General features: G+C 34.5%; 1 pseudogene; it reads right to left on the reverse strand.

Annotated features, from left to right (window-relative positions):
- Positions 1-15,095: 15,095 nt before the first annotated feature.
- On the reverse strand, positions 15,096-15,994 carry LOC131808270 (PHD finger-like domain-containing protein 5A; annotated as a pseudogene).
- Positions 15,995-16,929: the final 935 nt, after the last annotated feature.

Consider the following 16,929-nt stretch of genomic DNA (forward strand, 5'->3'; position numbering starts at 1 on the left):
GTGGCTCTCTCATCACGTGGGTGGTGGGTTAAGCCTCTGCCTTCATCTCAAGTCATGGTCTCTGGGTCCTGGGATCCAGCCCCACATCGGGCTCTGCTCAAAAGGAAGCCTGCTTCCCTCCCTGCTTGCCTGCCTCTCTGCTTACTTGTGATCTCTCTCTCTCTCTCTTTCTCTCTCTCTGTGTCCAATAAATAAATAAAATCTTTAAAAAAGGCTGATGGATGATAAATTATGAAAACTGCTCCCTCCAAAAGATGCTTCTTCATAAGGATTTAAGAATTTAAAATTGTAAGAATTTAAAATTGAAACTTGATCGTAGGATTTATCTTATAGAATAACATCAAGTGAAGGCAGTTATTATTAGTTCTGAAGTATTTGTGATTCTGAATTCTTGGCCTCATTAGTAATTTTATTTTTAAATTCTCCCATGGAGTGGTGATTGGCCTTCAGTCTTTCATTGATGTACATCATTGGGTCAAATGAGATGTGTGTGCCCAGAACTATATATAATCTTCTTTGTATTTCACTGGAGATGGCATTTCTGAGTTTTGTTCAATTGAATTTGGACAGATGTTTTAATAGTCACTTCTAGAGTTGGCCCTGGAGAATATCTTCCTTGTTTTCTCTTCCCGATTCTCTGAAAAACCCTGACTAATTCACATTATCACAGTGATATCACAATTCAAGTTTTTCCAAACACTATAGCTGCAAAATAGAAGGAAGCTACTCAGAATGTAATGCTATTGTGAATGATTGAGAAAGAAATCATTATTATAATTAAGCTACCAGGTTTCAATGTATTTTATTGTTGCTTAGAATATCCTAGCATATCCAGACTTTACAGAGATTTTATGATCCTAAGAGGAGCTGAACTCATGGATCAAAATAACTATGCACATAAAAAGTACAATTACTTACCTAAAAAAGATGATGTGGTTAACTTTATATGGCAATCCAAGTGTTATTGGAACAGGAATTAAAAAAATAGCTTAGGGGCGCCTAGGTGGGGCAGTGGATTAAGCCACTGCTTTCAGCTCAGGTCATGATCTCAGGGTCCTGGGATCAAGTCCTGCATCAGGCTCTCTGCTCAGCAGGGAGTCTGCTTCCCTCTCTCTCTCTCTCTCTCTCTCTGCCTGCCCTCCGTCTACTTGTGAATTCTTTCTGTCAAATAAATAAAGAAAGAAAATCTTATAAAAAAAAAAAAGAATGACTGTACTTTAAAAAAAATAGCTTAAAAGGGGCGCCTGGGTGGCTCAGTGGGTTAAGCCGCTGCCTTCGGTTCAGGTCATGAGTTCAGGGTCCTGGGATCAAGCCCCACATCGGGCTTTCTGCTCAGGAGGTAGCCTGCTTCCCTTCCTCTCTCTCTGCCTGCCTCTCTGCCTACTTGTGATCTCTCACTGTCAAATAAATAAAAAAATATTTTTAAAAATAGCTTAAAAGTATATGATAAAATAATGATATTCATATACAAAGAAAAGATACTATACTGTGAATATAAATTAAGTGAAAATTGTTGAAATAAAGAATACAATAAATGGAGACTAAGATGAATATAGCTGTAAAATGAATAAATGAGTTGGGAAAAACAAACAAACAAACAAATTAATGACTTCTGCCCAAATGCAGCAGAAGAGAAAAAAAAATAAAGAAAATATTTAAATAAGTACTGAGATGAATTTTGGAGAATTAAAGAAAGATAAAAGATACCAGACTTAAAATGATGCCGAACATGAGAAATCAGAAACAAAAACCACACACACACAAAACCACTCATATACATTATGGTGAGTTTTAAGAATATCAAAAGCAGAGAAGAGCATAAATGATGCCCAAGAGAAGAACAGATCACCTAAAATGTACAAGAATAATGCTGACAGCAGAATTCTCAATAGTAATAGCATATAAAGGTGACAGCTGGGTGTTTGTATAGATGGAAAAGATATTTGAAACTAGATATTATACATCAAGCCAAATTATTGATTAAATTTGAGAGCACAGTAAAAATACAATGAAGCATGTTAGGTCTTAGAACATTTATCACACAGAGACACACATTTTAGAAAACTTCCTTGGAGGACAGCTCAATTTAGATAGAGAAAACAGAATTATGTACTCAAAGGCCCATTTTAAAGGAAGGATTGAATATAGTCTGCACTGCAAATATTCTTTAATCGTATGTTCTGAATTTCCTAAATTTAAGAAGTATTTGTTCAAATATTTATCTTTAAATAAACCCTAGGAGACTTTTTCTTGGATTCTGGAAAATCAGTCCATTTGGATACAAATCTTTTTGCCACTGATGGAAATTTTGATAGCCCTTAACTATGGAATGCCTAATGTATTGTTACAGCAATTGTAATTTGCCAATACATGGGTGATGTGTGTGTTTATTTTTATTTATGATGGTTTTACTCTTCTATGAGAATTTTAAGTACACATAATTTTAATAAATTATGATTGGTTGAAATTTATCTGAGGTTGTATATAACAAAATGAAATTTGTGTGAACTAAAGAAGTGCGTCTCCATTTTTTTGTTTTAAGAGTAGACTGGTCTTTAAAAATTGTCCAAAGAAGTACATTATATTCATTATTAAATTTGATAATATACAATAAAGTATTTATGGGCATATGGAACCATATCAAATTCTACTATTAATTCATATTAATAATTACCATAATAGGAAAAAGGGATATTTTTCAAAATGAAAATTAGCGTATTTTTCAGAATATGATATAGTGTTATTCACTGAACAGAGGGAACAAATGTCAAAGTTTAACACAGTTTACAGAATGTTTTAACATAAATTGAAATTTAAATCTGACCATATTTCACAGTTTTAAGTAAAATGGTAGCACTTTATATCCTTGAAAAGTGGTAAGTGACCCAAAACATTGCTTAGAAAAACAAATTTAACACTACACTAGTCTGAGATGGTTAAGTGATGGTACAACTTGCCATTGTGTATCATCAAATGGTATATTGTTTTCTTTTGGTCTTGTCATTATATTTTATTTTAGCCATTCTGGTAAGTGTGTAGTGATATCTCAGTGTCATTTTAATTGCATTTCCTTGATGTCTAATTATGTCAAAATATATTATTTTGATGTTTAATGTTCTGAGCTTTCTCAGTTCAAGACCATGAAGCCACTTAGGAAAAAGACAGTTGCAGATGCACTCATAGACCAACTCTTATTTAGAAATAAGAAGAAACATTACTACCCATTCCAACAAAAAATAGACTTGTTATGCAGTAGGGATTTTATAAATTACCTGACACAACGTATATAGGAAGATGAAATGGGACAGGCGGCTTCTTGCAGCTATATACAACATCATTTTAATTTCAATTTTCAGTATAATTTTTCCAAGGTATACACAGAATATATATTTAATGTAAATTGTGAACGTTTTCAACTCTGTATATGGAAATTAATCAATTTTAAGTTTACAACAATCAAAATTAACGGAAGTTTATTTTAAATTAGTTAGCTTTCTCTGCATTGCAAGACAGAATAATCAAGAATTGTTAAGAAAAAAATAATCTCTGTAAAATTACCGGGGGTGCATTATAAAGTGTTCGGTAACTGATCAAACTCACAATTTGGATTGAATGGCAAGTGATTTTTAAAATCTGGAACTTATTGTCAATTTTTTTTTCTTCATTGTTTCTTAATAAATTACTGTGTTCATTTGCATGGAAGTGAAGAAAAAATGCATGACATTTCATCTCAACACTAACACTTTTAACTGGCAATTCTGAATGTACTTTACAGCAGTGTCACAAAGTAAAGATCAATGATGTTTCATGAAATATTTTTTATAATTCTCAAGGAGATAGGGAGTTTGTGCAAAAATGCAAATCACTTTGCAACTAAACACATTGTTTATTTCAGCTAATTTTAAGAAAATATGCTAAGACTCTCTCAAAAAATGAAGCAATGGTTTAGGTTTTCCTTCAAACTCCTTATCTAATCCTGAACCAACAGCACATAGTTCAAAGAGCAACTAATTTGAGCAGCTCCAATTTACACGTTTCCTAACAATGCTTAATTTAGTGGAATTTCTGTCTAATTCTGTTAATTTGATGTAGTGAAAGACAAACATTCAAAAAAATCATTCTTAATTTATATAGATTGCCAAACTCTGCATTTTCTGAATGACGCCCAGGAATGTATTTTAAAAACAAAGAAACAATGGCAGAACCACTATAAGGTCATCTCTAGGCCGAAAGTGACTCAGAGCCTATATGACTCTCTCCCTGAAAGTATACTGTAGGCACTGAAACTACTACCCAGGACCCTGGGATCATGACCTGAGCCAAAGGCAGAAGCTTTCACCCACTGAGCCCCCCAGGCGCCCCCAAAATAAATTTTAAAGTGAATTATGCACCTCTAAGTTCAGAGACAATAAACATCAACCAACACAATTAATAAGTTCTATTTCTTGAAATTTCGGGAACATTGATAGTCTCATCTCCTAGAAGAACAACAGCTAAAATTTTTGGTCATGGATTCTTGCTAAATATCACTTTCCCAAAGAAAATTAATGTTATGAATTTTCATTGATTGTTATTGATCATGAAGAATATAACAACCACAATAAAAAAAAAAGTAGGAAAAACATGATATCTCATCTGGAAGGGCATGTGGAAAGTAGGAAATGCTAATAAAAATAACTACCATTATTTCCTAAGTTAACATAATATAACAGAATAAAAATATTTCATAACAATATTTTCTAGGCTCATTCTGATAACTCTTTTCTACATTCAAATTTAAAGGTTGAGGCATGTGATATATATTACACAAAAAACATCCCAAGGAATTTGTTTAAAAAAAAAAACTCTTAATAAAGGACAAATCCAAAGGAATTTTTTTCTAATTTAATTAACAAATTATGAATCGACTTACCTATTTCATCACAATTTATCAGGCACCAATAATATTTTTTAATCGTCATACCTGATGCAATAGTTACCATCTTTCAGACATACTGATCACCAACAAGCAAATAAACAAGAGCACCGTAGCTTAAGATCTACCTGCATAAATATAGGACTACTTCAGGCAATCTCTTCACCACAACATAGCAATGAATAGAAATCATACATGCTCTGTAATGGACATACAGATGAGATAGAAGGGGATGGGTGTTAATATATGCAGAATCTTCATTAATTACATTGTAAAACATAATATGGAAAAACAGAATACAATTTTAGAAATACCCAGGTCACCATCACTGTTTTATTTTTACATGTGTAGATAAGGAGTTTAATAAACAATCCATGACTATTCAACTTCTTATATTTTGAAAATTTTAGCAAAAGTAACAAACCTAGGAAATAGAAAATTGTATCTATCTGCAAAATACAGCTTTGCCAGTATGGTAGAGGAAAAGCAAAACAAAATATGTAAGAAAAGTTTAACATTTCACAAGAGTCTTACTTTTATTTTTTTATTTATTATTTTTTATTTTTCATTTATTATTTACTTCTAATTTCTACTTTATTTTAATGAAAATGTCATGACCATAACAAAAGAGCAGAATTAAACCAACATGAGAAATTATTTTCTCATAAGTTATAATAAACTAGCTTGGTGATTAATTCAAAAATTATATTACAAACTTCAGTGTTCTTGCAGTAAGTATCACTGCATAAACAAATGAGTCAGGAGTCATAAACTAATGATGATTCTAAATGTTATTTAGAGAGACATCCTGTTCTTAATATATTTCAAATATTCTACACAAGGCAAAGTGGATCCATGTAATCTGTAGGCAAAATAAGATTTTAGAGAAGTATATATTTCCAACAGTATTTATAAAATATTACCTTTATGTAAGGCATCATCCTGGACTTTGTGGAAAACACACAAAGGAGTAAGAAGTGGCCCTTCAAGAAACATATACAATATCAAGGTTTAACATGAAGCAGCATGTCTTCTCTAAGTAAAAAAACAATGTACCAACTGACTTTACTGAAACTTTATATTTATTGCTCTCGTTTTAGGTCATAGTGTCCTTCTGCATGCAGGCTGCTATAACGGACATGATATACACTGAATAGCTTATAAGGAACAGGAATTTATTTCTCAGAATTCTAGAACTGAGAAGTTCAAGATTAAGGAATGGGCAGATCCAGGGAGAGCCCACTTCCTCATAGATGGCTATCTTCTCACTGTAAACATACATGATGAATGAATCAAGAGAACTCTCTGGGGTCTCCTTTAAAAGGACTGTAATCCCACTTATGACCTAGTCACCTCCCAAAGGCTCCCATGTTTTAATACTATCACTTCCAGAGTTAGATTTCATAATATGATTTTGGGAGACATAAACATTCACACCATAGTATATATAAACAAAAAAAGACACAAAAACAACAAACAACAAAAATTATTTTAACTACCTATTATTTTCAACTACATAAAATGTTAATTTGTTTCTATATTATATTAAATAACTCATTTGAGTGATTCACTTATATCCAATGCATCTGAGTGCAATTAAATTTGCTTACCCAACATATCCAGCAGCACATTACTTCAGACTATCCCATTCCCCACCTTACAGGATTTACCACAATTAGAAGACAGGGGATAGAGGATAGATAGATAGATGTATATGTAAACACACTTGTACATACACATATGCATATTTTTTCCTGTTAATGATACTCATGCAAATAAAATTGAAGCTCAAGGAAACCTGTCTTGTGTGTTACTTAATATCCAGTTTTTAGTCAACATCCAAAAACAAATAATCCAATAAAAACATGGATAGAAGACATGAACAAGTGTTTCCCCAAAGAACACATCCAAACGTTCAGTAGATACATGAAAAGATGTCCATCATCATGTATCATCAGGAAATTAAAAAGCAATACTAGAAAGACATACCACCTCACACCTGTCAGAATGGCTAAAATCAACACTACAAGAAACAAAAGGTGTTGGAGAGGATGTGAAAAAGTAACACTTGTGGGGGCTGCCTGGGTGGCCCAGTGGGTTAAGCCTCTGCCTTCAGCTCAGGTCATGATCTCAGGGTCCTGGGATCAAATCCCATATTGGGCTCTCTGCCAGGCATGGAGCCTGCTCCCTCCTCTCTCTCTCTACTTGTGATCTCTCTCTGTCAAATGAATAAAATCGTAAAAAAAAAGAAAAAGTAACAATTGTGAACTGTTGGTGGTGATGCAAACTGATACAGCCATATTTGAAAACAGTATGGAATTTCCATAAAATTTAAAAATAGAAGTCCTTTGTGATCCAACAATCCTGTTGGTGTGTATTTACCCAATGAATATAAGAAAACTTGTTCAAAGGGATCCTGGCACCCTATGTTTATAGCAGCATTATTTGTAAAGCTAAGATATGGAAAGAGCCCAAGTATCCATCAATTGATGAATAAATAAAGAATAAGTGGTATGTATATACAATGGAATATTATTCTGCCATAAAAAAGACTGAAATCTTGCCATTTGCAATAACATGGATGGAACTAGACAGTATAATGCTAAAAGTGAAATAAGTCAGTCAGAGAAAGACAAATACCTTTACTCATATATGGAACAAAAGAAACAAAACAAACAAGCACAGGGGAAAATAATAAGACATAGAAAGAGAAACAAAGCAAGAAACAGACATTTCATTACGGAGAGCAAACTGATGGTTACTTGAGGGGATCTGAAAGGAGTGATGGATTAAATAAGTGATGGGGGTTAATTAGAGCACTTGTCATGATGAGCACCGAGTGCTATATGTTATATTGTACACATGAAACTAATACAACCATATATGTTAACTAACTGGATTTCAAATGAAAACTTTTTTAAAATCCCAGTTTTTAGCTTACATTCTGGCTTACAAAAGGGATTTAGTCAGGAATTTGGAGATTAGTTAATGAACAAATAAGGGGTGAACAGGCAGTTGTTAGATAAAATTACTATCCTTTCTGGCATGATCTTATACCTTTTATCTAGAATTATTTTTAGCACTTTAGACTCTTCCTATTTTATTTTGAGTCATTAAACAAAAATTTCCTCAAAGGACCTTAGACTCCATCCAATTTGAGCAACAGTGTGAGAGAGGAAATGGTGTCCAGGAGGAAAAAAAAAAAAGATGAAACTACTTTTGTTTACTAGTGAATGCATAGTTCTTCCACAGAAGAAGCTCTAAATGGTCATGGCTCCAGCTTTATATGTGTTCAGTCATATGTTCAGAAGTAGGTAACACTATCAAAAAATATAAAGCATCTGAGATTATTTTCCCTTATTTGAAAGCTGGTGTATGAGTCTTCTGTGGTTTCTTGGGTGTTGATAGAAGACGCAGACTCATGGTTCAGAAATAATATAGTTTATTATTCACAGCAATAGAGGTAGCCAGAATATTAACAGTATTTGTGTGTGTGTGTGTGTGTGTGTGTGTGTGTGTAGGGGTGGGAGTTATATTTCAGTTCTGAGCCTCAGTTCCCACAAGAAGAATCAAAACAGAGGCAGATAATATTTGCAAACACAACAGGTTAAGTTAAAAAAAAAAGATACTATTTCTGTCTTCCAAGTCTATTCAATACAACCATCTTCAAAGGATGGTCTATAACAAATAATAAATGCAGAAATGTAAGAAGCCAATTGAAAAGTGTCTCCCAAGAAACACACTTTGAGAGTCTTCATTTGACAAAAATACTATAGGATATTACATGGATCAGGTGCATTGAATACTGGAAGGTTAAAATTACAAGGGACCAAATATTTGTAAGCAGTTCTGGCATCCAGTAGAGTTCAAATAGGTTTTATAAGATTGAGGAAAGAAGCCATCAAAACCTGGGCCCAGGGGCGCCTGGGTAACTCAGTGGGTTAAGCCTCTGCCTTCGGCTCAGGCCATGATCTCAGGGTCCTGGGATCGAGCTCTGCATCAGGCTCTCTGTTCAGCAGGGAGCCTGTTTCCCCCTCTCTCTCTGCCTCTCTGCCTACTTCTGGACGCTGTCTGTCAAATAAATAAATAAAATCTTAAAACAAAACAAAACAAAACAAAACAAAAAACCTGGGCCCACTTTTCCCAAAAGTATGATTCTGATTCTAGTCTCTATGATGTTATCCCTTGAAGACAATGTCTCTAATTGAGTTGAATTAGTTTACTAAAGAGCATACCCCCATTTGTTGTAGGAGATGAACAATATGCAAGGGGCAAAATGCCACAAGGAAGCCACCTGGTTCACAGTGGAATATAGAATCAGTTCCTTTGGGATGATTTTTTCCACATTTGAATTCCAACTTAAGGGACAATAAGAGTGCCTTCTAATAGATTTTAAATAGAAAATGACAATGGAAACCTATACAAGATTATAAAATGGGAAATTTCATTTAGATAAGCAATAATTTCAAAGTCATCTTCTTAATATTACAGACTCCTCACATAATCATAATTTTATTTTGGTATTATTTGGTAATTTCAAATATAGTAAATATAAAGAATTTACCTCTGTAATTATAGCGAGTCTGGTCGTAGTTTAATGGCAACAAAACTTCAAGTTAGAAGTATGGTTTACCAATTATTAATACATTTGGAAATGGTGTGTCATCTTCACTCCACTTGTCTCACTAAAACAGTGAGCCAAAAAAAGTAGGTCCAAGCTGTTTACTATGGTCAAAATGGGTTGCTTTTGCACTTGGTAATGAAGCAGTCATATTCTGGAAGAAGAATCTGAGGCTATTAATATTTTCAACTTATTTTCAGAAAAGGAAAGAAAGGATAATCTAAGCTAAAGCCAAAATCTTACACAAGGTGGCAGGAGAATGATCTTTTCCCAGATAAAGGGTTTTTCAACTTAGCCATGTTAGGAGGAAGAAGAGATGATACATTGTGGACTTGACTAACGTTTGTACACTGTTCAAAAAGTTTTCAAAATAATGTGTATTATTTTTATTCTTTTAGTTGAGACAGAAAAAACAAACAAACAAACAAAAAACCACTAATGAGCTTACTCTTAAAAGGAGTTAAACAAGAAACTAGTAAAGATTGAGTGTTAGGTATTGTCCCCCTCCTTTTTTTTTAAATTATGTTGCTAGTTACCATACAATACATCATTAGTTTTTGAAGTAGTGTTCCATGATTCATTGTTTGTGTAAAACACCCAGTGCCCCATGCAATATGTGCCCTCCTTAATACCCATCACCAGGCTCACCCATCCCCACATCCTTCTCAACTTTAAAACCCTCAGTTTGTTTCTTGGAGTCCATAGTTTTTCATGTTTCATTTCCCCCTCCAATCCACCCACTTCATTTTTCCTTTCCTTCTCCTAATGTTCCATGCTATTCCTTAGGTTCCACAAATAAGTGAATAAGTGAATAAGTGATGATTGACTTTCTCTGCATGACTTATTTCACTTAACATAATCTCCTCCAGTCCCATCCATGTTGATGCAAAAGTTGGGTATTCATCCTTTCTGATGGCTGAGTGATATTCCATTGTATCCATAGATCACATCTTCTTTATCCGTTTGTCTGTTGAAGGGGATCTTGGCTCTTTCAACAGAATGGCTATTGTGGACATTGCTGCTATGAACACTGGGGTGCATATGGCCCTTCTTTCCAGTAAAATAGAGCTAGCCTATGACCCAGCGATTGCACTACTGAGTATTGACCTCAAAGATACAGATGTAGTGAAAAGAATTAGGTATTGTTAAAGCACAAATGCAGGGGATAGAAGTTATGGTACAGAAGAGGGAAGGGCAACCATATGGCAGAGTAGAATAAAGTAGCTCAGGAAGAAATTAGTCATATCCAGATATTGTAAGGCATGTGGGGTTGGCAGGGAGAGCATGAGAAATCATGAGAGAAGAGAGAGAAAATGGACCAGGCAGGAGAGGTTTATAACATTTTAACATCTAAGGTAAGCATATGCAAAGCAGAATAGGGAAAGAAATAAAAGATTTTATAAGACTCAATACATAAGGAATGATGTGGAGGACACTGGGAGATGGAGAGAAGTGTGCTGGGGGAAATCGGAGGGAGAGACAAACCATGAGAGACTGTGGACTCTGAGAAACAAACTGAGGGTTTTGAAGAGGAGGGTGGCAGGTGGTTGGGTGAGCCCAGTGGTGGGTATTAAGGAGGGAATTTATTACATGAAGCACTGGGTGTGGTGCATAAACAATGAATTTTGGATCACTGAAAATAAATTAAAAGAAAAAAGAAGACTGACTACAGACATGGACCTCAGTGTAACACAGATATGGAACTCACGGGAATAGCAGCCACTTCCCACCGACACACACAGACTATGATAATAATAAATAATAATGCAATTAAGAAAATTACCTGCCAAATAATTTTTCCTCTTTTTTATTTTTATGATTATTATTTTTATTTTATTTTTAAAGTTTTTATTTAAATTCCAGTTAGTTAAAATAAGGTGAATATTAGATTCAGGTGTACAATATAGTGAACAACACTGCCATACAATGGCTTAAATAAAAAAATGAAAAAAAAATTTTTAAGATTTTATTTTTAAAAACCTCTACACCCAAGGTAGATTTCAAACGTACAACCCCAAGATCAAGAGTTACATATTTTACTGACTGATCCAGCCAGGCACCCCAACAAATAAAAATTTTATAAAATTGTTGAGTTTGTGGGAGTCTCATTTGCTCAGTCAGTTAAGTGTCTGCCTTTGGCTCAGATCATGATCTCAAGAGTCCTGGGATCGAGCCCCATATTGCTCATGCTCTCTCTCTCTCTCTCTCTCTCTGGCTTTGCTCTTAAATAAATAAAATATTTTTTAAAAAAATTGTTGAGTTTGTTTAACTAGTTTTAAACTAGTAGACAGAGATGGAGATAAAGTAGGATGTCATGGCAGGGAAAAATACAACTTACACGTTTTAAAAATAAAATGCGCAATGCAAGTTACATCACTTCTTTTATCACCACACTGGGACTTTCCCTACTGAGTTGTTGTAATGTAAGGACCTATTTTATATTTTTATATTTTAGCAAGAGGCTTTCATTGAGGTTAATCCTTAAACTGTCCTTGCTCCCCTTCCCCCAGGGGATTCACTTAAAAACAAGTCCTGGAAATCAGCTCCAGGTAACAAAGCCCATATACAAGGGTGGGTCAGGCCAGGTGAAGACATCAATCAGCGGGAGGGGGGGCGGTGTTTGCATATTGTCTCCCTAGATACTAAGGAGTATGCCCCACTCCTCCACCCTTTGGGAACCGTTTTGGCACCAATCCTAATCAAGGTGTAATAGGCTGGGTCAAATGTCTATACTAGGGTAAATTGAACCTCATTTGGTCAACTAGCCTCACTGTGGAGTTTCCTGTGTGTGTTAAAATCTCATTGGTCACCTATGCGTGGCCAGGCCTGACTGCATGGCCTTTGCCCTTAAAAGCTAGACTGTGAAACAGCGAAGGGTTGCCTTCTCTCATAAGAGGTGTGGCCCCGAACGTTCGGTTAGATTCTTGATGCTTGGCATGAAATAAAGCTTTGCTTGACCTTCGCTTTACATCAGTCTTGCTCCTTTAATCATAGACCCATTATTGGGGCATAACAGTATTAATCTTATAGTTATAAGTCCACAATGCATCCATCATCCATTCTACCCCTTCACATTCCCCTTTGGACAGACCCATGATCTAGAACAAGCCTTATTTTATAGTGCCTTGTAGGAGATTTTTGCTGCTGCCTAAATTGCCTACTTTCCTCTCACCATTACCACGGAAATTGGGTCCACTGAAACAAAGAGGTAGTTTAAGAAATTAACAACTTCCAGAAATCTCTTTAAATAATAAAGTATAAGATAGTGATACCTTTTTTCTGCCACATAACCAATTCTTGCAAGAATAAGGTCATATAAGAGAATTTACAACACATGCTAGCATTTTCCTACTGGACCCAGATCATTTGTATGTTTCTCTGTCTCTGAGAAATGTAGCTATTTACATGACTGAAACCTACAAATTGTTTGATATGACTACTAATATCACCTACATTATTTGAAAGCCTGTTTAAGGCTTCTGAAATACATAAGTTTTGTAAACACTTATTAAGCATCTTGTATATATCAAACACTTTAAAAATCTCTGCTTTAAAAACAAAACAAAAAACTCTACCTCAATGGAACTTTGAGTCTGAAAAAGATACAGGCAATATACAAGGCAACAGATAGAATAATTACATATTTGATTATATACTCCGAGGATGTCACATTAAATTGATATGAAAATGATGAGAAGGATCTGGATTTCTTGTCAAAATTTTTTGCCTTAAAAAGAAATTGATATTTAGGGAAAGTTGATACTGAAAGAGGTCCTGTGTCAACCAAAAATGTTAAACCATGATCTGACTAAACTTTCCAGTTGTGATCATTGCTTTGTTTAGCTGTCTTATATTAAGACTGAATTTAGTAATTCAGTCTCAGATTTCAGTAAGTCTTTTTTTTAATGATTTTATTTATTTATTAGAGAGAGAGAGGGAGGGGCAGAGGGAGAGGAAAAACCAGACTCCTTGCTGAGCAGGCAGTTGATGCAGGACTGGATCCTAGTACCCTGGCATCATGGCCTAAGCTGAAGGAAGACACTTAACCAACTGAGCCACCCAGGCACTCTAGACTGTAAACTTCTTAAAGGTAAAAACGTTTATTCTTCTAGTAGTTCCACAGACATTTCTAACATCCATAAGAAAGCATGCACTGATGTAAAATGCCAGCAAATCAAATTATTTAAAAAAGAAAGAAAGAAAGAAAAGATATATCTGGATAAAGAGAAAAACAGAAAATCTAATAATACATTGAATTATTAGAGCAAAGAGTGGAGGAAGAGAAAATAAATATGAAATAGAGATTTCCACTAAAAGAAAAAAATTGAATAAGGCAAGAGATTTAGAAAATTATTATGAAAGACTTGAGAAAAAAATAAAATAGGGATTTTTAGAAAATAGCAATGAATGAAAAGGTACATTGTTCCTACCTCTATAATATTAGCTGTTTGTTGTTGTTGTTGTTGTTGCTAATTTACCTATTTAAGCTAATAAACAAAGAAAGGTTTCATTTAGGGATAAGTTTTCTATATATATATATTTTTTTCCATTTAGGGATAAGGTATATATATATATATATATATATATATATATATATATATTAATTTTCATTGTTAGAAAATGTGTCACAGAAAGTGTTTAAACTTTAAGATACAGATGCAACATGTAACAAACTACATTGTTTGAACGTCTAATTTGTAAATGCTATTAGAGGAAACTTGGTGGAAATGTCCTTATGTGGTTGTGTTTCTGGAAATAAGTATATTTATTAATAAGGAATAGTTTAAAATTATGAAATGACCAGGAGTGGACAATTTTCCTAATCCTATCAGCCCTTTGCAGCTCTTTTATTAGCCCCCTTCAGGAATATCAGCTTTATTTATCTAATTAAATTTTATATTAATGTGCTTTTGACTTTTGGCCTTTCTCTTCCTTCTGTTCTTTTTTTTCCCCTAAATTACATGTTTCTGTTAACAGCTACTATCAATTCTTTGATATGAATTCTCAGCATCAATTTACGAACTCCAGAGATGAAGCAGCATCAATATTTAGAAGCGAAGAATACAAAGCCTTGGGCATCTGGATGGCTCAGTCAGTTAGGCATCTGCCTTCGACTCAGGTGGTGATCCCAGTGTCGTGGGATGGAACCCCAGGTTGAACTTTCTGCTCAGCTGGGAGCCTACTTCTCCCTCTCCCTCTGCCTGCAGCTCCCTTTGCTTGCGTTCTCCTTCTCTTTGTCAACTAAATAAAATAAAGTAAAATAAAATAATGTAAATAATACATTTATTTATTTATTAAAATGCATTTATTACACAATACATAATGTATTGCATAATTATAATAATGATTAAATAATTTATTAAATATTTATATTAAATATATCGATTTAATTAAATAAATATTTTTTAGAATTTAAAATATTTCAAATTTAGATTGTTAAATATTAAATCATTAATTTAATAAATAAATATCTAAACATAATTAAATAAAATAATTTATTCATTAAAATGAATAAAATAATGTTATCATTATCTGAGCATGTATTTTTATTTTTTTATTTTTTTATTTTTTTTACCAGAAAAGAAACACCTGCTTTATTAACACAACAGCAACAGAAAGGGTTTCCAAGTTCTTCGAAGGAAAATAACATGAACAGGCAGCACCTGCTAAGTGTTACAAGACTCAGTGCCCATGCTGATTGTTCGAGAGCTCCCCCCACCCCGCAGATGTCTCCTCCCTCAGGGCTGCTGCCAAGAACAGGCTTCTCACTGCGGTAGCGTCACAGTTAATTCCTCAAACAGGAGACTGAGAGGGTATCATTCCTGTTTCAGAAGATCTTGGTGTTAAAGAAGCGGCGGCAGCAGCAGCTCTTAGTGTAGAGAACATAGCCATTTGGAAAACATGCTTGTTTCTTGAATTCAAGAAAAACCATGAGCCAATCTATCAATTCTTCTCCGCTCTGGTCTGCCAGAGTGGGGTCTGAAGATTCCTTTTCTGTCGCTATCACATGTCTGGGTAAGAGGAGGAAAGGTGGAGGGGGGGCCGTGGACGAGGGCTCTCCTCCCTCTGCGCTGGTGGTGGTCGCTATCTTTTGTGGCAGCTGCAGTAGCAGGGGGGTGGTGGGGAGGCCACCCAGCAGTCACCTCTTCTTGAAGCCATACTTTTTGCGTTCATAGAAGAGATCGGTCTTAGAGCTCCCCAAGTTGACAATCTTTGGGCAACCATCTCTATCCTTCTCCTGGATGGTGCACTCCTTACAATAATAGGCATCCGAGACTCCAGGGCCTCCACAGATCACACAGCGCCCAGAGTTCAGGGACGCACGTAGGAGTCACAGATCACACACTTGCCATCACATTTTTCACACAGTCTTCCGATGGCAACACCAGCCTGCTTGCGGCAGAAAATCAAATCCGGATGATGTTTAGCCATAGTTCCAGCGCAAGCCGGCCACCGGAAACTTCTGTATTTTTAAATAGTCTAAAAAAACCATCTAATACAGTCTAAATACATTGAGTTCAGATATTTATACAAGTTAACCCAGACACTCAACCCACAAACAGTCAAAACATTTGTTTTTATCTACTACTCAAAATACGATTGTAATGTATTTATTTATAACTTTGACATAGGAAGGAAAGTTGGAGGAAAAGGAGACATTTGCTTTTAATATTTGAAAATTATTTTGTTGATATAAAAAAAATAAAAACCTTAACACATGAGCATTTCTTCTGAAATAACACTGTGATGTTTCTGAGTCGCATTCTATTAAAAGTGCTGATAAAATGGCCTCAGTTACTCATTTAAATTATCAGCTGAATGGGTAACAAATGAAGTAGAGAGCTTTTTAATTATTTATGAATGTATTGCTTGTGGATGGAGTGCCACATAGAGTTACCTCTCTTTTTGGCTTTGTTTTGTGAGCAGCAGTGGAATCTATGAATGAGATTAAACATAAGGACATTCACAGAAATTCTTACTGAACTTCTGGGGAAGGGCAATAAGTGCAAGGAAAAACTGCAGCAAGATTAATTACAAATTTCAAGTGGTCATCGCTTAATTATAGAAGCTTTTAAGTTCAAGTAATATATCTTTTTTATGAGCCTATCATATTGTATTAATTACCACAAACTGCACTCTTGAACACTTATCTTTTCACATATTACTTATTCTTAGTACTTAAAATTACCCTTATGATTGATCAGTAAATGGATTTTACTGACAATGCATTTATTTACATAAATAAATAATGCTGTTTATATATATAAAAACAATTGAATATGTGTATGTGTTCAATGAAATTTTTTTTTCAAATTAACATCTTAATTCTACCACATTGGTTACAAATAGACTTTATAGATTCATCAAATATTTTATTCTCAAATTTATATCT

This window comes from Mustela lutreola, chromosome 9, assembly GCF_030435805.1.
Source record: "Mustela lutreola isolate mMusLut2 chromosome 9, mMusLut2.pri, whole genome shotgun sequence".
Taxonomy (NCBI): Eukaryota; Metazoa; Chordata; class Mammalia; order Carnivora; family Mustelidae; genus Mustela; species Mustela lutreola.